The sequence below is a fragment of the Orcinus orca genome, chromosome 14 (genome assembly GCF_937001465.1).
Source record: "Orcinus orca chromosome 14, mOrcOrc1.1, whole genome shotgun sequence".
Classification (NCBI taxonomy): domain Eukaryota; kingdom Metazoa; phylum Chordata; class Mammalia; order Artiodactyla; family Delphinidae; genus Orcinus; species Orcinus orca.
Genome location: NC_064572.1, coordinates 62,968,869 through 62,996,250, shown reverse-complemented (window position 1 = coordinate 62,996,250; position 27,382 = coordinate 62,968,869). Strand labels below are relative to the sequence as shown.

At 42.3% G+C, this 27,382-nt stretch overlaps 1 protein-coding gene across 1 annotated transcript in view; it reads right to left on the bottom strand.

Annotated features, from left to right (window-relative positions):
• Positions 1–11,256: 11,256 nt before the first annotated feature.
• Positions 11,257–27,382, bottom strand: part of HIF1AN (hypoxia inducible factor 1 subunit alpha inhibitor) — a 44,242-nt gene continuing 28,116 nt past the window's right edge. The window contains exon 8 of the mRNA XM_004268458.4: positions 11,257–27,382. This exon is cut by the window's right edge and continues 19,529 nt beyond it. The gene's annotated coding sequence lies outside the window, so the exon portion shown is untranslated.

Sequence of the window (27,382 nt, the reverse complement as noted above, 5' to 3'; positions counted from 1 at the left end):
GATACCTGGCACAAAGTAAGCACTTGATAAGTGTTAGTTACTATTACTGATATCAGTAAAATGGAGCTTTAAACAACCTGCACTTACCTGGCTCACTGGCTTAAGTGACACCATCAATTCTTTTTGTAAAACATACTGACTTACACTCATGGGTCATCAAACCTTCCTGGCTAGGATGCTGTACACTTGTGCTCCCCCATTTGGTTGAATTGCATACTTACCAAGAGTCATTTGTTTTTAACTCAGCCTGTTTATGCCAGCTGTGCATATTATTCTTATTATATAATTTAACTAGATATCACATAAACCAATAAAATATGAGTGCTAAACTAATGTTGCTGTTTGGAAAGATTCCATAACAGCAAGTTGCTAAAAAATGTTGTTATCAAATTTTGTATTGGTGACACAACTGAAAAAGAAGAGGAAAAATCATTTAAAATCTAAGGTGTTGAATCCAGATTATTTCTCAAATTCTTTTAAAGTTTCCAATCCATGTTAAAGAAATCAAAACTGAAAATGGCAGTCAATGCATTCTGGGTGTAGCTCATGCAAGAAAGATGACAGGGGAATGCCAGCTGGCACACCCATACACAAAGAAAAGTCTTGGCCATGTATCTAAAAACTAGAGAGTAAATACTCTTTTGTTTTAACTTAAAAATAAAACATTTAAGGTATGCAGAGGCAAAGTAAGAAATGATCTCCGCCTTTAAGAAATGTACAGTCTGGAGTGGGAGACAGAAAAGAAAGTTATTAATCATAGTAGATTGTGATGCAGGTTAATGGAGCAGATGGAAGGGGATACCTAACTTGGGCAACTGTGCAGAGCATTCCTGGAGGGGGTGGCTCCTGAGCTGGCTCTGTCCGCCTTCACATCTGTCCCTCAACTCCTTTCATATCTTCCTCCAACACAAAAACCAGAGACTTGCCCTCCAGCTTTGCCCTATGGTTCCTTTAATTTCAGGTCTCATTATTGACAAAATCTCACTGAGTGTTACAGGGGACATGGCTGCCCTCCCTGGTATTAAGGAAGAGCCCCAAGGATCGTAGAATGACTTAGGGACCTATCATACATGCACTTATTTAGACTTTCTTTGATTCTGTATATGTTTTCAGCTGTGTCCCATATCCCAGGGTAAGGTTTATGAAGGGCTTGTATAAAGCAGTTGCTGATTTTCTTTGATCATTTTTTTAAATTAAACTTTTTATTTTGAGATAATTCACACACAGTTATAAGAAACAATACAATACTCTTTACCCAGTTTCACTCAGAGGTAATATCTTACAAAACTATAGCACAATATCCCACAATCAGGATATTGACATTGATAAAGGCAAGGTACAGAACACTTTCATCACCACAAAGATCTCTCATGTTGCTCTTTTTAGCCACACCCACTTTCCTCCAGCCCTCATTCCCTTCTTAACCCCTTGCAACCACTACTCTGTTCTCCTATTTGGTAATTTTGTTATTTCAAAAATATTATATAGGGCTATCCTGGTGGCGCAGTGGTTGAGAATCCGCCTGCTAATGCAGGGGACAAGGGTTCCCCTGGTCTGGGAAGATCCCACATGCCGTGAAGCAACTAAGCCCATGCGCCACAACTACTGAGCCCGCGTGCTGCAACTACTGAAGCCCGCACGCCTAGAGCCCGTGCTCCACAACAAGAGAAGCCACCGCAGTGAGAAGCCCGCACACTGCAACGAAGAGTAGCCCCTGCTCACTGCAACTAGAGAAAGCCTGCACGCAGCAACGAAGACCCAATGCAGCCAAAAATAAATAAATAAAATAAATAAATTTATTTTAAAAAGAATATTATATAAATGAAATCACACACTATATAACCTTCGGAGATTGCCTTTTATTTTTTTAACTCAGCAAAATTCTCTGGAGAGTCATCCAGATTGTGTTATGTATCAATAGTTCATTCCTTTTTATATTGCTGAGTAGTATTCTATAGTGTGACTGTGCCACAATTTATTTCCCCACAGAAGAACATTCACCTATTGAAGGACATTTAGGTTGTTTCTGATTACTATGAATAAAGCTGCTATGGACAATTGTGTACAGGTTTTATGTAGACATAAATTATCGTTTCTCTAGGATAAATGCCTAGGATTACTTGCTGGGTCATATGATAGATAGGATAGATAGACAGATAGATAATTTTAAGGAACTGCCAAACTGTTTTCCAGAGTGACTATACCATACATTCCCACCAGCAATGTATGAGTGACCATTTCTGTGCATCCTTGCCAGCATTTGGTAGTGTCATGTTTTTGTTTTTGTTCTTGAATTTTAAGCCATTTTGAATGGTGTATAATCTCTCACTATGGTTGTGTTTTGCTTTTGTTTTTGCATTACCCTGAATATTTTTCCATGTAATTATTTGCCACATATATATCCTCTTTGGTGAAATGTCTCTCTTCATGTCTTAAGCCCATTTCTATTAGATTGCTTGACTTTTTTTACTGTTGAGATTTTAAGAGTTTCTTATATAGTCTATATACTAATCATTTGTTGGATATATGATTTGCAAATATTTTACCCCCGGCCGTAGTTTGTCCTTTTATTCTCTTAACTGAGCTAAAGTTCTAAATTTTCATAGAGTCCAGTTTATCAATTTTTCCTTATATGGATCATACTTTTGGTGTCCAGTCTAAAAACTCTTTGCCTAGTTCTAGATCCTGACAGGTTTCTCTTATGTTTTTTTCTAAATATTTTTTAACATCTTTATTGGAGTATAATTGCTTTATATTTTACATTTGAATATGTGAATCACTTTGAGTTCACCTTTGTATAAGGTGTGAGACTTAGGTCAAGGTTCTTCTTTTTTTAACCTATGGATATCCACTTGCTCTAGCACCACTTGTTAAAAAGACTATCTTTCCTCCACTGGATTGCTTTTGCACCTTTGTCAAAAATCAGTTGGACATATTTGTGGGGTTTATTTCTGGATTCTTTACTCAGTTTCATTGATCTGTGTCTATACCTCTAAAATACCTCACAATCTTTGTTACTGTAGCTATATAATAACACTTGAAATTGTTTAGACAGATTCCTCCCACATTATTCTTCTTTTTCAAAATGTTTTAACTATTCTAGATCCTCTGCCTTTACATACAAATTTTAGAATAATTTTGGTTATGTTTATGTTTACCAAAAACATCTTGCTGGGATTTCCATTTATTTATTGGCTGTATTGGGTCTTTGTTGCTGCGCGCAGGCTTTCTCTAGTTGTGGTGAGTGGGGGCTACTCTTCGTTGCAGTGCACGGGTTTCTCATTGAGGTGGCTTCTCTTGTTGCAGAGCATGGGCTCGAGGCACGTGGGCTTCAGTAGTTGCAGCATGTGGGCTCAGTAGTTGCAGAACATGAGCCCTAGAGCACGTGGGTTTCGGTAGTTGCACTGTACGGGCTCAGTAGTTGTGGCTTGTGGGCTCTAGAGCACAGGCTCAGTACTTGTGGCGCACAGGCTTAGTTGCTCTGCGGTATGTGGGATCTTCCTGGACCAGGGCTCGAACCCGTGTCCCGTGCATTGGCAGGCGGATTCTTGCCACCAGGGAAGCCCCTGACAGGAGGATTCTTGACCACTGCACCACCAGGGAAGTCCTGGGATTTTCATAATAATTGTGTTAAACTTTATATCAATTTGAGGAGAACTGACACCTTTAGTATATTAAGTCTTAGTCTTCCAACTTATGAATATGACATGCCTCTCCATTTTTCAGAAAGATCTTCTTTGATTTCTTTCATTAGCATTTTGTAGTTTTCAGCATACAAGTTCTGCCCATGTTTTGTTAGATTTACACTTGAGTATTTCACTTTATTTCTGAGCAACTATGAATGATATTTTAAATTTGTGTCCATATGTTCATTGCTAGTATATAAAAATACAATTGAGTTTTGTATATTTATCTTGTATCCTGCAACATTCCTAAATTCACTCATTAATTCTAGGAGATTAAAAAAATTTTTTTATATTCCTACTTAGGGATTTCTTAAGTAGACATAATGTCTTCCTTTGTCATCTATATAGCTTTTCTTTTCTTCTCTTGCCTTACCATCCTGGCTAGAACTTTAAGCACTATGTTGAATTGGAGTGGGGAGACTGGACATCCTTGCTTTGTTCCTGGTCTTAGGCGGAAAATATTCAGTCTTTCACCATTAAGTATAATGTTAGCTCTAGGACTTTTATGGATGCTCTTTATCAAATTGAGGAAGTTCCCCTCTATTCCTATTTTTCAGAGAGTTTTTATCATAAACAGGTATTGAATTTTGTCAAATGATTTTTCTGCATCAACTAATATGTCCATGTGATTGTTCTTCTTTAGCCTGTAAATAGGGTAGAATACATTGACTGATTTTTAAATACTGAACCAGCCTTTCATGTCTGGAATAAACTCCAATTGGTTATGGCATATAATTCTTCTTATATATTGCTGGATTTGCTTTGCTAGTATTTTGTTGAGGATTTTTGCATATATTCATGAGGGATATTGGTTTGTAGTTTTCTCTTTTTTGGATACTGTCTTTGTCTGGTGATATCCAGGTAATATTAGCTTCATAAAATTAATTGGGAAGTCTTCCTTCCTCCTCTATTTTCTAGAAGAGATTGTGTGGCACTACTTTTCTTCTTTAAACATTTGGTAGAATTCTACAGTAAAACTGTCTGGGCCTGGAGATCTCCTTTATATAAATTTTAAAATTATTAATTCAATTTCCCTAATAGTTAGAATGCGATTAAAATGATCTATTTCATATTGGATGAGTTGTGGTAGTTTGTGTTTTTCAATGTGTGTAGAATTGTTCATACTATTCCCTTATCCATTTGATGTATGCAGGGTCTGTAGTGATATCTCCTGTTCATTCCTGATACTGGTAATTTGTGTCTTCTCTCGTTTTGTTTGTTGGTCTTGCTAAAGGCTTGTCAATTTTATTGATCTTTTCCAAGAATCAGATCTTTGTTTCACTGGTTTTCTCAATTTTACTGTTTTCAATTTCATAGATTTCTGCTCTTGTCTTTATTATTTCCTTCTCTTGCTTGTCTTATGTTTATTTTGCTTTTCTTTCTCTAGATTCTTGAAGTGGGAGCTTGTAATATTGATTTGAGATTTTTACTCTTTTCTAATGCATGACTTTAGTGTATAAATTTTCCTTTCAGCACTGCTTTAGCTGTGTCCCATAAATTTTTTTATATTGTATTTTCATGTTCATTCAGTTCAGTGTATTTTTAAAGTTTCCTTTCAGACTTCCTCTTTGACCAATGGATTATATACAAGTGTGTTGCTTTGTTTCTAAGTGTTTGAAGAGCTTCTTGTTATCTTTATGTTATCATTCCATTCTTTAAAAATTTCACTTGTGGTCAGTGAACACATCATAAATGATTTCAATTCTTTTAAGTCTGTTGAGGTTTGTTTTATGGCCCAGGATATGCTTTATCTTCGTGTTAAGTCCCACATACATTTGAAAATAATGTGTATTCTGCTGTTGTTGGATAGAGTGTTCTGTAAATGTCAATCAGATTCTGTTGGTTGATGCTTGTGTTGAGTGCTGATTTTCTTCCTAGTTGTTCTATCAGTTATTGAGAGGGGATGTTTATGTTTTCAACCATAATTTTGTATTTGTCTGCTTCTCCTTTCAGTTCTATCAGTTTTTGCCTTAACACATCTTGCAGCTCTATTGCTTGGTGCATACACACTTAGGATTGTACATCTTCTTGATGGATTGACCCTTTTATCACTATATTACATCCCTGTCTCTGTTAATCTTATTTGCTCTGTAGTCTACTTTATCTGATATTAATATGGCATATGGACTGATATACATATGAACTCATGTTTTTTTGATTAATGTTTTTATGATATATCTTTTCCATCCTTCTGCTTTCAATCTGCCTCTATACGTAGGAGATACATTTGAAGAGTGGTTCTTGTAGGCAGCATATAATTAGGTCATATTTTTAACCATTCTGCCAATCTGCCTTTTAATTTGTATATTTATACCATTTACATCTAATGCAATTATTGATATATTAGAGCCCAAGTCTGCCTTTTTATTTTCTGGTTTTTTTGTTCGTTCTCTCTGTTTTTCTTCTCTGTTTTCATTTCCATGTCTTTCTGCGGTTCACTTGAACATTTTTTAGAATTCTGCTCTTATTTTTCCATGACGTTTTTGAGGGTATCTCTTTCCATAGCTTTTTAAAAAAAAATTGTTTCTTTAGGTATTATGTTATAAATGCATAACTTATCACAGTCTACTGGTGTCATCATTTGCCAGTTCAAATGAACTGTAGAAACTTTACCTCATTTTACATCCCTTTATCCTCTCATTTATAATATCATTGGCTTAAATATTTCCTTTATGTACATCAAACAGTGTTGTAATTTTTTTTTTTTTTTTTTTTTGTGGTACGCAGGCCTCTCACTGTTGTGGCCTCTCCCGTTGCAGAGCACAGGCTCTGGACGCGCAGGCTCAGCGGCCATGGCTCACTGGCCCAGCCGCTCCATGGCATGTGGGATCTTCCCGGACCGGGGCACGAACCCGTGTCCCCTGCATCGGCAGGCGGACTCTCAACCACTGCGCCACCAGGGAAGCCCAGTGTTGTAATTTTGCTTCAACAAACATAATTTAGATAACTCAAGTGGAGAAGGAAAGTCTATTATATCTACCCATATTTTTGCTTAGCATGTTCTTTCTTCCTTCCTGATGTTCCAAAGTTCCTTCTTTTATCAATTCCCTTCTATTTTGAGAATTTTCTTTAGCCATATTTTTAGGATAAGTCTGCTAGTGACACATTCTCTTTGTTTTCCTTCATCTGAGAATATCTTGATTTCCCCTTCATTTCTAAAGGATATTTTCTTTGGATGTTCTAGGTTGACAGTTATTTTCTTTCAGCACTTGAAAAAAATGTTGTGCCACTTTTTTCTCACCTGTATGGTTTCTGATGAGAAATCCACTGCATTTGAATTGGTTTTCATCTATAGATAAAGTGTCATTTCTCTCTCCTTTCAAGAGTTTTGTCTTCAGTGTTTCAAAGTTTGACTATGATGTGTCTTGGTGTGGGTTTCCTTAGGTTTATCCTGTTTGGAATTCACTCAGCTTCTTGAAACTGTGGGTTTATATCTTTTGCCAAATTTCAGGGAGTTTCTGCCATTTTTGAGTACTTTTCCAGCCCTGTTCTCTTTCTTTTCTCCTTCCGAGACTCCAATGACAAATATGTTAGAACTTTTGTTATAGTCCTGCAGTCTGTTTTCAGTGTTTTTTCTCTGTGTTGTTCAGATTGGGTAATTTCTACTGTTCTATCTTCCAGTTCACTGATTCTTTCCTCTGTTCTCTCCATTCTGCTTTTGAGCCCATCCACTGAGGTCTTTGGTTCTGTTACTGTATTTTTGAGTTCTAAAATTTCCATTTAGTTCTTTATATTTTCTATTTCTTTGTTAAGACTTTCTATACTTTTGCCAAAACTTTCTATTTTTTCATTTGTTTCAAGTGTGTTCATAATTGTCCACTGAGGCATTTTTGTGATGGTTGCTTTAAAATTTTTGTCAAATAATTCAGACATTTTTGTCATCTCAGTATTGGCATCTAATGTCTTTTTTTCATTCAGTTTGGGATCTTCCTTGTTCTTGGTATTATGAGTGATTTTTAAAAATTGAAACGTCAACATTTTGGGTATTATTAGACTTGATTTTAGTTAAATCTTCTGTTTTTCCTGGCTTCCTCTGATGGTCCTCTAGCTGAAGAAGGGGGAGAGAACTGCTTTGTAACTGCAAGGTGGAATAGAAGTTCAGGTTCCCCACTTGGCTTCTCTTCTTGTTACTACTGGATGGAGGTGAAAGTTCCAGCTCTCCACTAGGCCTCCTCTGATACCTTCCTGGCTGCAAGGGGCTAGGAGTACTTTGTTACTGTTACCCACATGGCTTTCATTGACACCATGGAGGCATGAAAGTCCTAACTCTACTAAGCCTCCTCTGATACCACCCCAATGTGGAGGGGAAGGGTTGCTTCATTGCTGCTGGGTGTGGATAAAAGTCCAGGCTCCTCATGTGGTCTTCACTGACACTGTGCAATGGGGGTGTGTTACCACTGGCAGGTATGAACATCCAGGCTTCCTTCTTAGCCTTCTCTGACACCATCCTACAGAGGGCTGGGATGCCTCCTTATGGACTGGTGAGAGTAGAAATCTAGGCTTAGCACTTGCCCTTGCTGGCATGGGTGGGAGTGGGGTCACAGGTTTTTCTGTGGTATTTGGCTAGAGTTGAGCAGTTGTCTAAAAGCTGTCTTGCTAGGCTGCCCCTTTCCCAGTTCTTTGACTAGAGAGCAGGCTTTCACTGGAACTTTTTTTTTGATCTGTACTTATTGGTGTTTCTGGGTTGCTAGCCTCTTTAGCTCTAGGTCTGAGATACATGTGGTGAGACAAAAAGAAAATGGGCAACTCACCACTACGTTGTTCCTTGGGTTTCAAGTTCCCTAGCTGCCTTCTTCTCTCCACTTTTCAGAGTTTTCCGATGTTTGCTTTATGTATTATGTCCAGGAGCTTTAGTTGTAACTAATGGAAGAAATTGGGAAAAGTATGTCTACTCTACCTTTCTAGGATAGGAACCTCTTTTTGATCATTTTGATACACATCAGTTGGCTGAGCCTCTGACATATCAGGCACGGTATAGTCACTGCAGCGTGGTAAAGATATATAAATTATGGCTCCTATATACCAGGACCTCACCACTTAGTGGAATAGACAGCCATGTCTTGTTTAGTCTGGCACATAGTTAGGAGCATGATTTGAACTCAGATAGGACTGGGTCTCAATTCCAGCTCTGCCACTTGCAAGTTCTGTGACCCTGGATAGGTGAGTTAACCTCTCTGAACCTCAGTCTCCTCACTTGTAAAATATGGGATAGATTAGGACCAATCTCATAAGCTGTTGGTGGCTTAAAGTAAATGAAATAGTGCATGTAAATCACGTTGCATGGTGTCAGCACATAGCAAGTACTTAGTAAATATTAGTTGGTGTTGTTTTCATTGTTACAAGGCAGGCTGGGCCAAGTGTAATTATTCTCCCTCAGTCTGTCCTCTCCAGACAGAGGAGGTCTTTTGGCTTACTTTGTGTCCACTGCCTCTCCCTCCTCCTTGATCAACTGTGGGAACCTTTTCAACCTTGTGAAGGGATTGAGATGGATGTTGCACAGGATGAGGAGGGAACATAATGTTTAGTATCTGTTTTCACTCACTCATTCCTTTGTTTCTTTTTTTAAAATTTTGACTCAGCCTCAGTTTCTTAAATATTTATTTATTTATTTATTTGGCTGCACTGGGTCTTAGTTGCGGCATGCGGGCTCTTAGCTGCGGCATGCGGGCTCTTAGTCGCGGCATGTGGGATCTAGTTCCCTGACCATGGATTGAACCCGAGCCCCCTGCATTGGGAGTGTGGAGTCTTAACCACTGGACCACCAGGGAAGTCCCACTCATTCCTTTACTTATTCATGAATTCCTTCAGCAAATCTTTGTTGAACAATAACCCTGTGCTTGGCACCATGCAGGGAGCTTATAATCTAGCAGGATAGGCATCTAAGTAATGATAATATGGGGCAAACTCTAAGTGCCAAGAAGAATACAGTTAGAATACTCTTGAGAGTTCAGAAGAGAGAGAAATCACATTTGGATAGAAGAATCAGGGAGGGATTCATGGAGAAGGGCACATCTGAGCTAGACTTCAATAGGTAGACATGGAGGAAGAGCATGAGATGAGCAAGGAAACAGAGAAAGTAAGGTATAAATTATCCTTAGGAAAAAGAAAATAGTATGGTTTGACTAGAACATGGTGTATTTGTAGGGGGGTAGAATGAAAGGTGACTGGATAGTATGTTGGGGCTAATATTTGGAGAGATTTCAATATCAGGTGTATCAGTCAGGGTGAGAGTTGACTGCAAGCAGCCAAATTACAGTAGTTTAAACACAGAAGGGTTTATTTTTCTCTAAGTTAAATATAACCTCAGAGTTTGGTGATCTGAGATTGATATGGCAGCTCTACTGCCACCAGGGACCCAGGCTCCTTATATCCTACGCAAGTGCTTCCATCTTTAAAGTTGCCTCATGGTCCAAGACGGCTGCTGGAGCTCCAGCATTCCAGAAATGGAGGAAAAAGTAAGAGAAGACAGGGAATCTGTCCAGCTACCTGCCCTCTTTATGGAACCTTCTAGGAAGTGGCACCCAACAATTTGCATTCACATCTTATTGGTCAGAACTTAGTCACACGACCATTTATTTGCAAGGATATGAAGAAATATAAATTTTAAAACTCTGGGCATATTGCTCTCCTGGATAAGATATGATTTCTATTGCTAAAGGTAAAACGAGAATGAATACCAAGTAGGCAACTGGAAGTCTCTGCAACATCAGAATAAGTGGGGGTTAGACTTAATTCATCTGGCAGTGGGAGTCCTGTGGGGGATTATTTAGCCAGAGACTGGCGCAGTTCAAGTTGCTGACTACAAAGATTAGTCTGGGAGTGTGGAGAAAAGACTGTAGTAGAAAGAGACTAGAGGCAGAGAGATCATTTAGGAGGTGATTTCACCAGTCAAGGAGGGAAGTGATGAAGATATGAAATGGAAAGTGAAGGGGACAGAAGGAGACGTATTTCAGGAGTATATCATTAGGGTGGCAGTTGATTGGATGTGAGGGTTAAAATAAGCCACAGATTGATTTTGCAGTGGGAAGCTCAGACAATTGACCAATGGATATGGAATTGGATGTGGGGCCATTTCTGGAAAGAGGGAAATCAGAAGAAGAACTTAATTGGGGCCAGGTGATGAGCTTGGTTTGGAACAAGAAAGAGGTTCAGGCAGAACACTTATGTCAATGGTTCTCAAAGTGTGGTCCCCAGACAAACAGCATCAGCATCATCTGGGAACTTGTTAGAAATGCAAATTCAGACCTAGTGAATCAGAAACTGTGGGGTTGAGGCCTAACAATCTGTTTTAACAAATACATACTGTATTTCTATAAACTAGCAATAAAACAATAGGAATAGAAAATTTTAAAACATACCATTTACAATAGCATCAAAAGTATTACTTAGGGATTAAGCTGACCAAAGATATGCAAGACCTATACTCTGAAAACTACAAAACATTGCTGAGAGATATTAAAGAAAACCCAAATAAATGGAGAAATATTATGTCCATGAATTGGAAGACTCAATATTGTTAAGATGTCAATACTCACTAAACTGATCTATAGACACAACGCAATCTCAAAAATCCCAGCAGGTTTTTTATTTGCAGATATTGACAAATGGATTCTGAAATGTGTATGGAAATACAACAGTCCTAGAATAGCCAAAACAACATGAAAAAGAACAAAGTTGGAAGGCTTACATTACCTGCTTTCAAGACTTATAAAGATACAGCAATACAGAGTGGTACTAGTATAAAGACAGACAAACAGATCAATGGAGCTGAAGAGTCCAGAAATAAACCCACACATAAATGCCTAATTGATTTTTGACAAAAGTACCAAGGCAAATCAATGGGGAAAGGAGAATCTTTTCAACAAATGATGCTGGAATAATTGGATAGCCATACGCCAAAAAAAAAAAAAAAAAAAAAAAAAAAAAAATTAACCTTGACCCTTACCTCACACCACATACAAAAATTAACCTGAAAAGGATCATAGACCTAATAAAAGAGCTAAAACCATAAACTTCTATAACAAAATGTAGGCGAAAACCTTAGTGACTCTCGGTTTCGCAAAGATTTCTTAAATATGTCCAAAAAAGGGCAAATAATTTAAAAAATCAATAAATCAGACTTCATCAAATTAAAAATGTTTGCTCTTCAAAAGATATTGTTTAAAGAATTAAAATGTAAGACATATACTGAGAGAAATTATTTGCAAAATACATATCTAACAAAGCCCATGTGTTCTAGAATATATAAAGAACACTTACGGCTCAATAGTAAGAAGACAACAATTCAATTTTTTAAATAAGCAAAAGATTTGAACAGACATTTAACCCAAGAAGATAAATGGATAGAAAATAAGCACCTGAATAGCTGCTCAACATCATTAGTTATTAAGGAAATGAACATTAAAACCACAATGAGATACCACTACATACCTACTGGAATGATTACGATTAAAAAGACTGATCACACCAGACAATGGTAAAGATGTGGAGCAAGCGGAATTCTCATACCCTGCTGATGTCTGTGTAATATGGTGCAACCAACTTGAAAAACAGTCTGGCAGTTCCTTAAAAAGTTAAACATACTCTTACCATCATGACCCAGCCATTTCACTTCCAAGAGAAATAAAAGTACCAAGTTTTTACACAAATGTTCTCAGCAGTTTTATTTGTAATTGCCCCAAACTGGACAACCAAATGTCCATAAACTAGTGAATGGAGAAACAAACTGCTATATATTCATACAATGGACTACTACTCAGAAATAAAAAGGAATGAGCTCTTGATACATGCAGCAAAATAATTATGCTGAATGAAATAAGCCAGAAACAAGAAAGAGGTACATATTTTATGATTCTATTTACACAAAACTCTAGAAAATGCGAACTTATCTATGGTGACACAAATAGGTTAATGGTTACCTGGGAATGGGAGTGGAGGTTGAGGAGAGAAAAAAGAGGGATTATAACAAGAAACTAGAAGCTTTGTGCGGATACGGATATGTTCATTATCTCATTGCAGTGCTGGTTTCATGAGTGTATTCATATGTCAAAACTTATCCAATTGTCCACTTTAGATATGTGCAGTTTATTGCATGTCAAGTATACCTTGTATAATGCTGTAAAAAATATTTTCAGGCCCACCCTAGGCCTACTGAATCAGAAACTGTGGGACTAAGCCCAGCAATCTGTGTTTTAACAAACACTCCAGGTGATTCAGATGCACAGCAAAGTCTGAGACCAATGAGTTAGGTGATAAACTTCCAGCAGGTGGTTGAAATAAGGCTCTGGACTGGAGTACAGATTTGAGAGTCACCTGCTTGGTGACTTTAGGTCATAGCTAAAGTTATAGGATGACAGGATTTAGAATGTAAAGAACAGAAAGCAAGAGGTGGGGACTAAAGAAAACCTACCCTCAGGAAATGGGAGGAACAGGTGACAGAAGCAAGGAAGAAGCCCCCTGAGGTTGGGGGAAGAACTAACAGATGCCAAGGAAGCGATATTAAGATAAGGGATGATCAATAATGAGGATACCAATGTGGTATCTTATATTTGCATAAGTGCTATCCAGTTTCCAAATCGTTTTCATGTATGTTAGTGCATTAACCATGCCAGGGATGGGCAGACAGACATCAATAATATTATACCCGGTAGGCAGCACAGTTTAGATTCTACCGAGGTCTGTCCAACTCCAAATCCTGGGCTCTTCTCTGGGCTCTTCCCAGGATTTGGAATTGGACAGACCTCGGTAGAATCTAGCTCCTTCACTCACTCATGTGACAAGTTTCTTGAATTGAGTCTCCATTGCCCTGTTTTCAAAATGGAGATAATTCTACCCACTAACAGGGTAGAATATTTGTGCTCTGTAAAATACCTGCACCAAATGACTTGCAAAGTTGTTAGTTTCTTTATGGTATCCACCTACACCTCACGGTTCCTCATCTTACAGATAAAGAAATTGAAGTCCAGAGTGGGTGAGTGATGTACCCCAGGTCATAGGACTCCACATTCTTGACTTGAAACCCATGGGACCACTGGACAGGTCCATAGATGGGCCTCAGTGGGTATGGAACTCTTAAAATCATATGCAGACTGGATATGAGTGTGTGATGTGTGTTTTTCCTGGAGCAAGTGTTCATTATTTACATTGGTATCTCCAAGGGATCCAGGATCTAAAAAGGTTAAGAACTTCTGCTCAAAGGTCAGTTGTACTTATTTTTCCTGAAGTGCCTTGATTCATGCCTCCCCATATTCTTAGCCATCCGTCTTCCCATCACACACCTTCTTCCAGGACATAGTTTCACTATTTCTCTGCTGACTAACCAGTCTGAAAACCAGGAAACTTGCTTCATGGTCTCACCGCAGATCATTCATTCACTCCACAAGCAACTGCTTATTACCTGCAGGTCCAGTCCACACCATATACCTGGTACAGGGAAGGACCCAAACATGGAAGAGGATCCCAGCTTGAAGGAGCTTATGGTCAGGTAAAGGAGTAGGCAGGAGCAGAGATAACTATGATAGATACAGTCTATGATGGGAAACATGAGAGAAGGGGCACAAGCAAAGGTCATCTGGAAAGACTACATTTGGACTGCCTCAGCGTGGACCTTGGTGAAATTTCTCCATCCATATGTCTGTTAATTCAGAGAAGTACAACCTTCAGCTTCATCTTTATTCTTCAAACCACCACAACTTGCCTTCCACCCACCACTTTGATGAAATGCTTTCCTCCAGGTAAACCACCAGGAACCCCTTGCCCTCTTTTACAGACTCTGCCATTTTTATCTTTGATGCTCTCTCTCCGACACTGAGCTGTGTTGGCTGGTACTCTGGGGGTCTCCTTCCTCCCTTGGCTTTCCTGACAGCAACATCTCCTTCTTTCTCCTGCTTCTCTGGGGTCTCTTCTTTCTCACTCCCAAGCTCTTGTTAACGATGGTATTTGCCACAGTTCCATCCACAGCCCACAACTCTTCCCTTTCCACATACTCACCCCAATGACCTCATCCAGGCCCATGGCTACCCTGACCAAATTCACACAGACAATCCCCATCCAGCCTTTCTCAGAGCTTAGCTCTGAACAACTGACCAGCATCTCCAGCTGGATTCCTTAAGAATCTCAATTTCAACTCATCTACAACAAACTTACCACCCTCCCCATGAATCCATTTGTGTTCCCAGAATCAGTCACCCAACCAGAAATCTGGGAGTCATTGTGAATGCCATCTTTTTTATCACCTCTTTTCATCCAAGCAATCACTAAGTCCTGTGAATTTTACCTTTCAGAAGCTTTTAAACTGGCTTCTCCTTTTCCATCTCTGCTGCCGTTGTCCTAGTTGTGCCCTTACCACATCTTTCTTGAATACCTGCAGTAGCCATCTCACTGCTTTTTCTACTGGTCTCTGCCCATCCCAATCCAGCCTATAATAGCTATAACAACAGTTAATCTTCACCAAGGATTGCTACATGACAATTCTACCCATACTATCTCACTGCATTCTTACAACAACTCCAAGAGGCAGGCACTATCATTAACCCCATTCTACAGATGAGGGAATTGAGGCACAGAGAGGTTAGGTCACTTTTTTAGTAACACAGCTAATAAGTGGCATGCCAAGATTATTCTAAAATGCAAATTTTAATTATGCTACACACTGTCCTAAAATCCTTAAAGGCTCCCCATCCCCTTAATACAAAAACTCAAATTCTTTAGCACAGTAGTGCAGACCTTCAGATCTGAGCCCTGCCTAACTCTCCTGTGTCAACTTTACCTCTGGGTTTTAGTACATGCTGTTCCTTTTTTTTTTTAAATTTATTTATTTTTAAATTTTTTTGATGTGGACCATTTCTAAAGTCTTTATTGAATTTGTTACAATATTGCTTCTGTTTTATGTTTTGTTTTTTTGGCCGTGAGGCATGTGGGATCCTAGCTCCCCGACCAGGTATCAAACCCACACCTCCTGCATTGAAAGGTGAAGTCTTAACCACTGGACTTCCAGGGAAGTCCCCATGCTGTTCTTTCAAACAGAAACTCCCCTTTCCCTACATGTTCCCCTTCCCGACTTTTTTTTTTTTTTTGCCTTGTAACCCCTACTCATTCTTCTCAAAGCTCAGGCATTGTCTCATACACAGAAGCCTTACTTCACTGTGAGTGCCCCGCCCTCCCCAGCTCAGGTAGGTGCCTTGGTGGACACTATAATGTGCTGTCCGATTCCCTTCAATGAAGGACTTACCCCAGTTGCTGGGAGTGCTAGCAGACAGTCTTCAGCTTTCAGCTCCTGTGGGGGAATGGCCTCAGTTGAAGAGAGCTGCCCAGCCTAAGGTCACACCCATTTCTGGGGCTACTTGCATTCCATGACCCACCAACACAGGGGTATGAAACCTCTGGCCCCAACTTGGGGAAAAACTGAAGGGCCATTCTAGCCTCAGAGTGACCCAAAGGGCTGGGCTCTGCCCAATCCTGATTCCTTCCTCTCCTTCCACAGGTTTTGATCCCAACAGCTTCCTGATGACACTCTGAGCATTAATCTCTATCTCAGAATCTGCTTCCTGGGGAAGCCCTCAGTACTTATGTCTCCCCAGCTAGGCTCCCTGAGGACTCAGTGATCCAGGGCTAGGGAACTACTGGAGAAAAGCAACAGTCTTGGGCTTCCCTGGTGGCGCAGTGGTTGAGGGTCCGCCTGCCGATGCAGGGGACACGGATTCGTGCCCCGGTCCAGGAAGATCCCACATGCCGTGGAGCAGCTGGGCCCGTGAGCCATGGCCACTGAGCTTGCGCGTCCGGAGCCTGTGCTCCGCAACGGGAGAGGCCACAGCAGTGAGAGGCCCGCATACCGCAAAAAAAAAAAGCAACAGTCTTCATGAGCCCCAGCCTGAGGGGTGCAGCTCTTTAAACGCAGGGCAATAAGTGACAAAACCCTCTCTCTCCATTGATCCACGTGGTCATGGCTTCTTAACCAGATAATTCATCTCCAGGTAGCCCTGCACTTCCTGACCCCAGGCAAGTCATTAATTTGGTGACTCTTACTGTCCTCCAGTACTCACCTGACCTTCACCCCCCGGAAACCCCCAAACCATAGTGTGAGGCCAGAGCATGGATTTCAGAAGGCAGAGGGTGCGGATGTATGGCAGTGAGGTTGCACTCCCCTGTCACACACTATAACCACTCTGAAAACAAGTTACTCATACTCCAACCGCTCTCAGTCAAGGTAATGTGGACCCCCAAAGTACCAGCACCCTGAGACCTCATATCCTTGAATTGCTAATTCCAAATCCTAAACTCTTGATCCTCAAATTAAAGAAACGGCCCAGTGTCTTGGAAAAGGCACAGCTTTGGAATCAACTAAATCTGAGTTCAACTCCTGAATCTTCCCTGTCTTGGTTGTGAGGCCTCTCGCAAGTCACTTCAGCTACCTAAACCCTCATTTCCTTGTTCGTTAAACAGATGTGGTGACAATCCCATCTCACGAGGTTTTTTTGTTTGTTTTAATTGAGACACCGCATGTAAGACACTCAGCACACAGGGGCTGCTCAGTAGTTTACAGTTCTCCTCCTCTATACTTGAGAATTCTAAATCCCTAGAGTCAGAAGCAGAATAAAATGAGAAGCAGAACTCTCACTGTTATAGTACCATGTGTCAGGGACTGTTCTAAGCACCCTACTCATACCAAATCAATCCTCTCAACAATCCTGTGAGGCAGGTACCATTATTAATCTCATCTTGCAGGTGAGGAAATGTGGAACAGAGAAGTTAAGTAATTTGTCTGAGGTCACACAGCTAGGAAGAGGTGGAGGCAGAATTACAACCCAGGCAGTCTGGCTCCAGATCTACACACCCTGGGGGTGTGGAATGAGCTCACATAGTAGGCTCTCAAGGAAGCTTGTTGACATTGAGAAGGAAGAGGAGGAGGAAGGGCAGTGGAGGGGAGGAGGAAGGAAAGGTCACTGTCTGGGAAGATAATGAGGAAGGCTGAGGGAACAGGTCAAGGGCCATAACCCAAAAATCTTATCAGGGCCTGTCTGGCAAGAGTGGGACCAAGAATATGAAAGGTCTTGGGGATGGGCCATCCATGAGCCTGGAGGAGCCTGGACTTTGACCAGAGCAGGGTAGAAAGCACAAGACATGGTGGTGAAATGTCTAGATGATGTTGTCAACATCTGTAGTTGGAGGTCAGTGTGCGTGTATACAAGGGTGTATTTGGTGCCTGTAGTCTGAGCTGGAGCCTCTTTCAGGGGGCGATCAGGGAAGGTTTCCTCAAATAGGTGACATCTGAGTGTGGCTTTAAAAGATGTGGAATGTGGTTGGTGGAGAAGCAGGAAACTGTGGGCCTGTCAAGGAAGGTGGCCAGTCCTGAAGGGCTTATGGGGGGTGGGAGTGAGGGTGTTGGAAGGGGTAGGTTGGGGCCCGTTGTGAAGAGCTCTGAATGCCATGCTGAATCGTCTTGGTCAATGGAGTACTTGCTCAGAGTAATGCTTCAGAAAAAATAATTAGGCAGCAGGAGATGAAGGACAAAGATGAGGAAAAGGAATACCCTGGGGACCACCCACCCCCTGCATCCCTGTGAAGTCATCTCCCCCCTCCCCGGTCCGCTGACAGACTGGTTATCCTGGGAGAAAGGAGAAGCAGGCCGCCACAGAGTCATCAATCCCCTGTGTCTTCTGTTCTTGGAAAGTGCCTGCTCCACTTGCTGTAGCCAAAGTGGGCACTGGACCCCGAGAGTGCAGGTGGGTGTGGTGTGGAAAGAGGGCAGAGTTAGAGGAGAGAGAGATGGAATGCATGGCAGATAGTGGCTCCTTTATGATTATTTCTTGATCTACTGACTAAGAGAAAGACAGAGACACCCAAAGAGAGATACACATAAGGGGAAGAAGAAAAACAGAAGATGCCTCCAATAGAGGGACTTACCTTCTTTCCCATTTGTCTCCCACAGCACCAGGTAGCACCTTGTACGCCACAGGAGCTCAAGAATTATTTGTTGAAATAAGAGACTCAAAGGATATTCAGAAAGTGGCCAATGACTGAGATGGACACAAAAGGTGGAGAGAACTGAGGTTTGGATTGAGGAGCTTGGTGGACCTCCCTTCCCTTGTTGCGTCTATATTTGCCACCGTTTCCTTGCCCCTTAACAAAAAAGCAAGTCCTGAGTCTGCTCCCTTCCCTCAAGCCTTCAAAGTGAACAGATCTCAGAGGAAGACTTCAAAGGCCTAACCCCAGGTTCTTGGAATCTCTGGCAGGGAGCAGGGAGGAAGAGGGGAGTAGCGGTCAGGAAAAGAACCCTAGGCCAGGACTTAGCTGCTGCCTGGGGCTGCCGAGGGTAGGGTGGGAGTAAAAGGAGGTTCTCTGCCTTCCATGGTTCCCATGCTCCTTCGCTGTCCCCAATCCAAGCCTTGCTCAGAGGCAGCCTCTGTTCCACAGGTAACATGCCTTCTCATGAGAGGCAGAGAGTCAGCTGTGAGTATGGGGACACTTAAAGACAGAAGCAAGTAAGGCACAGGAAGAAAGCAGAGGGGGAGGACATAGGAAAAAGGGAAGGAGAAGACAGGAAAAGAGGGAAAGAGGGAGAGAAAGAGAGACAGAGGGGAGAGGGAAGAGATGGGAGAGAAGGTCAGGGGAGAGGGAGGGAGGGAGGGGACGGAGAGACAGAGAGAATTTTTCCCCAAAATGAACATTACATAGTTAATAGAAGTAAGTAGTCATCTAACAGGTGATAAACATAAACACTGGGGTCAGAGTCTGATTGTCTTCCCAACTGTCTGCTGCCCAGTTTGTCTGTTTATCTCTCTGTCCATCTCTATCTATCCATCCATTCAGTTACCCATTTCTTTTTGCTTTTAAATTTGTCTAACTAGCCAGATATCTACATGTCCTAGGTTTGACTACCTGTCTGTCTTTGTCCATCTGCCTATTTGTTTTTCTACCTGTTTTTGATCTGTCTGTCTGCCAATTTGTCAGTTGATTTGGGTAGCATTAGGATGCTTTTGGCTGCAAGTGACAGATGATCCTACCAAAAGTGGCTTAGGTACAGAAATGGAACAAAAAATTTCACAATTTGTATGGAAACACAAAAGACCCCGAATAGCCAAAGCAACCTTGAGAACGAAAAATGGAGCTGGAGGAATCAAGCTCCCTGACTTTAGACTATACTACAAAGCTACAGTAATCAAGACAGTATGGTACTGGCACAAAAACAGAAATATAGATCAACAGAACAGGATAGAAAGCCCAGAGATAAACCCATGCACATATGGTCACCTTATCTTTGATAAAGGAGGCAAGAATATACAGTGGAGAAAAGACAGCCTCTTCAATAAGTGGTGCTGGGGAAATTGGACAGGTACATGTCAAAGTATGAGATTAGAACACTCCCTAACGCCATACACAAAAATAAGCTCAAAATGGATTAAAGACCTAAATGTAAGGCCAGAAACTATCAAACTGTTAGAGGAAAACATAGGCAGAATACTCTATGACATAAATCACAGCAGGATCCTTTTGGATCCACCTCCTAGAGAAATGGAAATAAAAACAAAAATAAACAAATGGGACCTAATGAAACTTCAAAGCTTTTGCACAGCAAAGGAAACCATAAACAAGATGAAAAGACAACCTTCAGAATGGGAGAAAATATTTGCAGATGAAGCAAATGACAAAGGTTTAATCTCCAAAATTTACAAGCAGCTCATGCAGCTCAATATCAAAAAAACAAACAACCCAATCCAAAAATGGGCAGAAGACCTAAATAGACATTTCTCCAAAGAAGATATACAGATTGCCAACAAACGCATGAAAGGATGCTCAACATCACTAATCATTAGAGAAATGCAAATCAAAACTACAGTGAGGTGTCACCTCACACCGGTCAGAATGGCCATCATCAAAAAATCTACAGACAATAAATGCTGGAGAGGGTGTGGAGAAAAGGGAACCCTCTTGCACTGTTGGTGGGAATGTAAATTGATACAGCCACTATGGAGAACAGTATGGAGGTTCCTTAAAAAACTAAAAATAGAACTACCATATGACCCAGCAATCCCACTACTGGGCATATACCCCGAGAAAACCATAATTCAAAGAGTCATGTACAATGTTCACTGCAGCTCTATTTACAATAGCCAGGACATGGAAGAAATCTAAGTGTCCATCAACAGATGAATGGATAAAGATGTGGCACATATACACAATGGAATATTACTCAGCCATAAAAAGAAACGAAATTGAGTTATTTGTAGTAAGGTGGATGGACCGAGAGACTGTCATACAGAGTGAAGTCAGAAAGAGAAAAACAAATACCGTATGCTAACACATATATATGGAATCTAAGAAAAAAAAGGTTCTGAAGAACAGAGGGGCAGGACAGGAATAATGACGCAGATGTAGAGAATGGACTTGAGGACACAGGGAGGGGGAAGGGTAAGCTGGGACGAACTGAGAGAGTGGCATGGACATATATACACTACCAAATGTAAAACAGATAGCTAGTGGGAGGCAGCCGCATAACAGGGAGATCAGCTCGGTGCTTTGTGTCTACCTAGAGGGGTGGGATAGGAAAGGTGGGAGGGAGACGCAAGAGGGAGGAGATATGGGGATATATTTATACGTATAGCTGATTCACTTTGTTATATAGCAGAAACTAACACACCATTGTAAGGCAATTATACTCCAATAAAGATGTTAAAAAAAAAGAATATTGGGACAAATCAAGGTCATGTGCCTCTTGATATAATGCACTGAGAGGAAAACAGCATCATTCCTGCCAAAAAATGCATAACATGAGGAAACATCAGATAAACCCCAATTGAGAGATACTCCTAAAAAAAACCCTATTCTGTATTCTTGAAGATTATGTAGGACATGAAAGACAAAGAAAGACTGAAGACCTGTTCCAGATGGAAGGCAACTACAGAAACATGACAATTAAATGCAATTGTGACTCTGGAGGGGATTCTGAACCAGAAGGGGAAAAAAGGTATCAAGGATATTATAGTACCAATGGGTGAGGTTTGAATGGATCTGTGGATTACGTGGTAGAATTAGATCTATGTTAATTTTCTGATCTACATGATTGCATATGACTATGTAAGACAGCATCCTTATTTTTTTTAGAAAATACACATTGAAGTATTTAAACTGGAAAAAAAATGTGGCTTAGGTAGTAAGAAAAATATTATCTCACATAACAAGAAGTTTGGGGACAGAGAGATTCCTAAATTGGTCAATGTGGCCCAGGGGCATCATTTGGCACCCAGATTTTCACAGCTGTCCTCTACCATCCCTGGCACGTCAGCTTTTAACTCAGAGGAACCTCAGGGTTTCAAAAAGGCTGCAGCAACTCAGCACATTACATCTTCATGTAGGAAAGTCCAAAATCCAGAAGGAGAGAAGAGGGCACATCTCTTCCATCGGTCCTTTTATAAATTTGAGGTAAAATTTCCCCAAAGTCTCCTTAAGAGACTTCCTCCCACATTTCAGTGGTCAGAATTGTACCACATATCCACTTGTAAATCAATCTCCAGCGAGGGGAATGGAATTACCAGGATTTTCCTGGACCAACTAAGACTCACCTCTGGGGCAAGGGAGAGGTTCAACCTTCCCCAAAGCACTTGGTCTCCAAATACCAAACAAAAGAATGGGTTCCGCTAGCAAGAAGGGAGGACAGAATGTGGGGCATGGTTATTGGGTAGGCCTATTCTACATGCTGAGCTATACATCCATCTTCTCTGTGCAATCAGCTGTCCATCTAGCTGTCTATCGATTGGTCTGCCTGTCTGTTGGTCTGTCAGTCACTCCTGGAGACTGTCTGCCTACATGACTATCCATGTCAGTCTGTGTGTCTATCTGTACACCAATTTATCTGTGTCTCTATTTGTCTTTTGGTCTGTCTATAAATAAATCTATTAATGAGTTTGTGTGTTTACTCAATGTCTGTCTGTCCATCATCCATCTTGAACTTCTGTCCACTTCTGCCCGTCTCTTCCTCACCTATCCCATATTTTTTTAATGGATAGCTCATTTCTTTTTTTTTTTTTTTTACCACAGGATAGTCTAAAATAACTCTTGAAACTCATCACTCTGGACAAAGCACTGACCAGAGGGCCCACATCTCCTAACAAGAGAGACAGCAGCAGGGAGAGACTGCCAGAGTTCCCACCCCACCATCTCATGGTGCACCATCTCCCCTCTTCCCAGGTCCTGCCCAGAGGCTGGGCTGCTCATGGTCTCTACCTGTGACCATCAGGCCCTCCCTAAGCTATCTGAGCTCCCAGAGTGACTTTGTTCATTCATTCGTTCTTGAACGAATATTTACTGAGTACCTACTATGTGCCAGGCCCTTTCTTAGGTGATGGAGATACAGAGAGGATACATGGTTCCTGCCCCTATGGGATTTACAGTCTATGCATAGACACAGCCACACATAGCCACACTTACACAGGCTTATACACCACAATGGATGCTCCCATGTGTGTGCACACACAGGTTCTCAAATATACATTTAAAGACCCACACAGCCACATCCGGGCCCTGCCAGCCTCTGCAAACATCTGTTGAGTCTAATATGTATGTGGCACTTAAGTTAGTCCTGTACAAAAGCACATCTTACACACACACACACACACACACACACACACACACATACACACAGTTATATATTTTACTGCCCTGGGACCCTGATAGTAGGGCGCAGGGAAGTGGCACAGGATTCTTATTTCTGTCCCCACATCTAGGCTTGACTCCCGTCATGACCTTGAGTAATTACTTCTTGACCATACAGTATCCGCTTGTACAAAAGGGGCAATGCCTGGCCCAGGGATGATCAACCCCCTCTCATTTCCTTGAACTACTCTACTCATGTTCCTTTATAGCATAAAAGCTGCTTCTGACCTGTCACTGGGAACATGTCTCTTTCTTTCCTCCCCTCTCTGCCTGTCTGTTTCTCTCCATGTCTCCGCAGGGTCTCCCCCAACAGTGCTCCTGCTTTTGTGTTTCCCATCAGAGTGTGATTGTGTCTGGGTCTCTGTCTTTGTGTGGTGTTTGAGTATTAGGACAGAGTGTTTGAATTCATGTCTATGTTTGAGCTGCTGTGTATTCCTATGTGTGTCTGCCGTGGGTCTCTGTGTGTTTTTATCCAAGAGTGTGTGTGTGCATACACACACACAGGCGCGTGCGCGCGAGCACATGCTCGGCTCCCCTAATATGCTGAATGGGCCATTACGCCTCTTGTATGTGGGGCTGGGGGTGGATGGGGAGGGGGAACAGAGGGAGGCAGCAGGATTCTGTAAGAACATTAAATCCCAAATAAAGTAGAAAATATTTTTTAAAATCACTGACTTCCCGTTTTCTCCGAAATGGAGTGAAACGAGGCTGGTCCCGAGGCAGGGGCTCCGCGGGGCCAGCCACTGGAAAGGGGCAGCGCTTTATTTTTTATTTTTGTAATAAGAGGAACTGAATTAGAAAAAACGGGGAAGGAAGAGCAGAGTCAGATTGTTAAAGGATTCAATGAGCTGTGGCCAATGTACTCGAAAGGTGCTTAAGGCAGCAGAGCCGCTCACCAAACACACACTCACACGCACGCACGCATGCACACACACTGTCATACACAGCCACACCAAGGCACCACATACCGCCATCACACTCACACGACCGAGACAAAGGCACATTCAACCACACTGGCATTGGGACACACACCCAGAGAAACACAGACACACAAACCCATCCCCACACATCCCCCACACGGCCAGTATACGCTCCAAGATGCACGCGTACATCTCAGGTGCCAGGGCAACTAACTCAGATACACCCTGAGACACAAAATCATCTACTGCAAACAGATATACGCAATGACGCAGACACCCAAAGACAAAAACACACATTCACAGTCACACACAGACACTCACACTCCCTACACTTGGATCCACACAGATATTTTCGTATATTTTATGACAACTACCAAATTCACTTCCAACACCTGTATACTCACTCGCACAACAAACTTATTGCAAATAAAGTTCACACTTACTATGATGCTTGTTCTCTCACCGATGCACCCACTATGGCTGATACACAAAGACGCTCAGGCCTCCGGACACACCCACACCTTCACACACAGTCACCCAACACACCCCATGTGTAGTTATTAACGATACCAAACGTTTATAGGGAGATTTACAGTTGAAAATGTATTTTGGTCTACTTAAGCCCCATAATCATCCTGTGAAACAGATACCCTTATCCTTACTTTAGAGATGAAGCAACAGAGCTCAGGGAGGTTAAATGACCCGCCCAACACCACACACCAGCAACAGGCCAAGCCAGGACGAGAGCCCCCTGTTTAAAAATTTAAATTGCCAACTGCAGAGAGCTGAACAAACACAAACACATAGGGTCTTGGTCTTTCACACGTTCTCATGAACACAGCCTCACGCTCATTTACATAGGCAGGTTCAATTTCACACACACACCCCACCTTTGCCTGGCCTGACAGTAACCTGCATGTGCTGTGCCCACATTCTCACACACAGTCACCCCCTTCTACCTCCCTTTCTCGTTTTCTGTTTCTCCAGCTGCTTCCTAATCCTGCCACCCCTGGATAGCCTGAGCTAAGGTAAGTTTTCAGGGGACAGGGATGGGGCATGAGCCAGGCTCTTCCTCTCAGCTACACCTATGACCGCATTCCTCCCACCCCACCAAAAGCAACCCCACCTCGTGGCTGCCCCAGCCCCCTCCCCCAGGGCCTGGGAAAGGTGAGCTCCAGCTTCCCTCGCCCTACTCCTCCCACACACTCTAACCAAGGGGACATTAAAAAGTGCTGACAGGGCAGGGGAGAGACCACCTGCCTGCTCGCCAGTCGGGCCACTTTCATCTCAGCTGCCTCCTGCTGCAGCCGCCACCGCCCTGGCCTTCCCTCCCCCGGGTCCCTCTTTATTAATCTGGCCCGTCTGGCCAGCCCAGACCCGCCTAGTCGCCCCCATCACCCCTTTCCCCTCCAGCGCCAGCGGGGGCGGCTCCAGCTCCCCAACATCCCAGGGCCGCGCCAGGTGGAGGCTCTATTCCCTGCATTGATCATCCCAGGGGCCACGGAGAGTGCCTCCAACAGTCTGGGGAAGCTCATTCTCCTCCAGATTTACAGCAGGAGATAGGGGTCTCCCGTGCCCCCCACTGACACACAGACACATCACACACCGAGCCTCACCTGTACAGGACATGCGTGCCACACACTGACAGTCCTATATTCACACTGCACAACAACACACCCACAACCTCAGGCACACCCACTGTTGTTACACTGAGTTACACATAACACCCACAATGACAGTCACACACAAGGACCTCAAGGGGAGACATACAACAACAGCCATATGATAACACAGCCACCCGTAGTAACCATCATTTAGAGCACACGGTCAACACAATCACACACAAGCACCCACACATGACACAACATCACACACTAGGACACGCTCTCACCCAGCTTGTTGTTGCCCATAATGATAATCAAATGGTACCTGGCTCTTAGTGGCACTCAATAACTTAACATTTATTGAATGAATAAATGATACAGTCGCAGTATATTCACACACTACACTGCACACATATACCTTAGAGCCAAAATGCATATGCCATAAAGAGTGGAAACAAGCCCTGCTAAGAACACCCCAAGCAGCATGTGATTGATGTCAGAAAAGCAGACAGAAGGTGATGGAATGAAAGCAACCCAGCTGGGACAGGGTTGGGGACAAGGCATTCAGTTACCTTTTGGAACTGGAGACATCTTTCTGAAACACAAATCTAATTCCAGAATAAAGCCCCAGCGCTCCTCAACAGTCTGCACAGCCCCGTCTTGTACACACCTGCTGCGTGCCTGCCCAGCCATGGTCCTACTCCCTATGCTCCAGCCATACTGGCCTCCTCTCATTCCTCATCCCACTCTGCTCCCTCCTGCCGCAGGGCTTTGCATATGCTGCTCCCTCCACCTGCAACACTTTTCTCTCCTCTGTTCTCCCAGTTTACCTTTAGCTCTTGGCTCCAGGTCACTTCCTAACTAGGTTAAATCCCTCATGCTATAGACCGAATGTTTGTGCCTGCCCCCATTCATGTGTTGAAACCTAATCCCCAATGTGATAGTATTTGGAGGTGGGGCCTTTGGGAGGCGATTAGTGCCCTTATGAGAGGGACTCCAGTGAGCTCCCTTGTCTCTTCTGCCCTGTGAGGACCCAGTGAGAAGATGGTGATCTATGAACAAGGAAGCAGGCCCTCACCAGATACTAAATCTGCTGGTGCCTTGATCTTGGACTCGCCAGCCTCTGAAACTATGAGAAATAAATTTCTGTTGTTTATAAGCTACTCAGTCTATGTGTTTTGTTCTAACAGCCCAAAAGGACTGACATCCCACTTATAAGCCCACCTTATCAAACCGTTGATCTCTCCTTTATGGCACTTTTCACAGATGCAGTTTTTCTGTCCCCACCACTAGACTGAAGGCCGTATGAGGGCAGTGTCTGCTTTTGCTTCCACCAACTCACAGGACTGCTACCTAATAGTCCTGAGGGCCTACTCTGTACACATCGCATAGTAGGTGCTCAATAAACATCTAAATGAATGAATGACAATGACGAGGTACACAAAAGAACACTAGAGGGACAGCTTGGCTAGAAGTTAACAAGTCCTAGAATGCCAGAACTGGGAGGGATATCGGGAAACCCTGA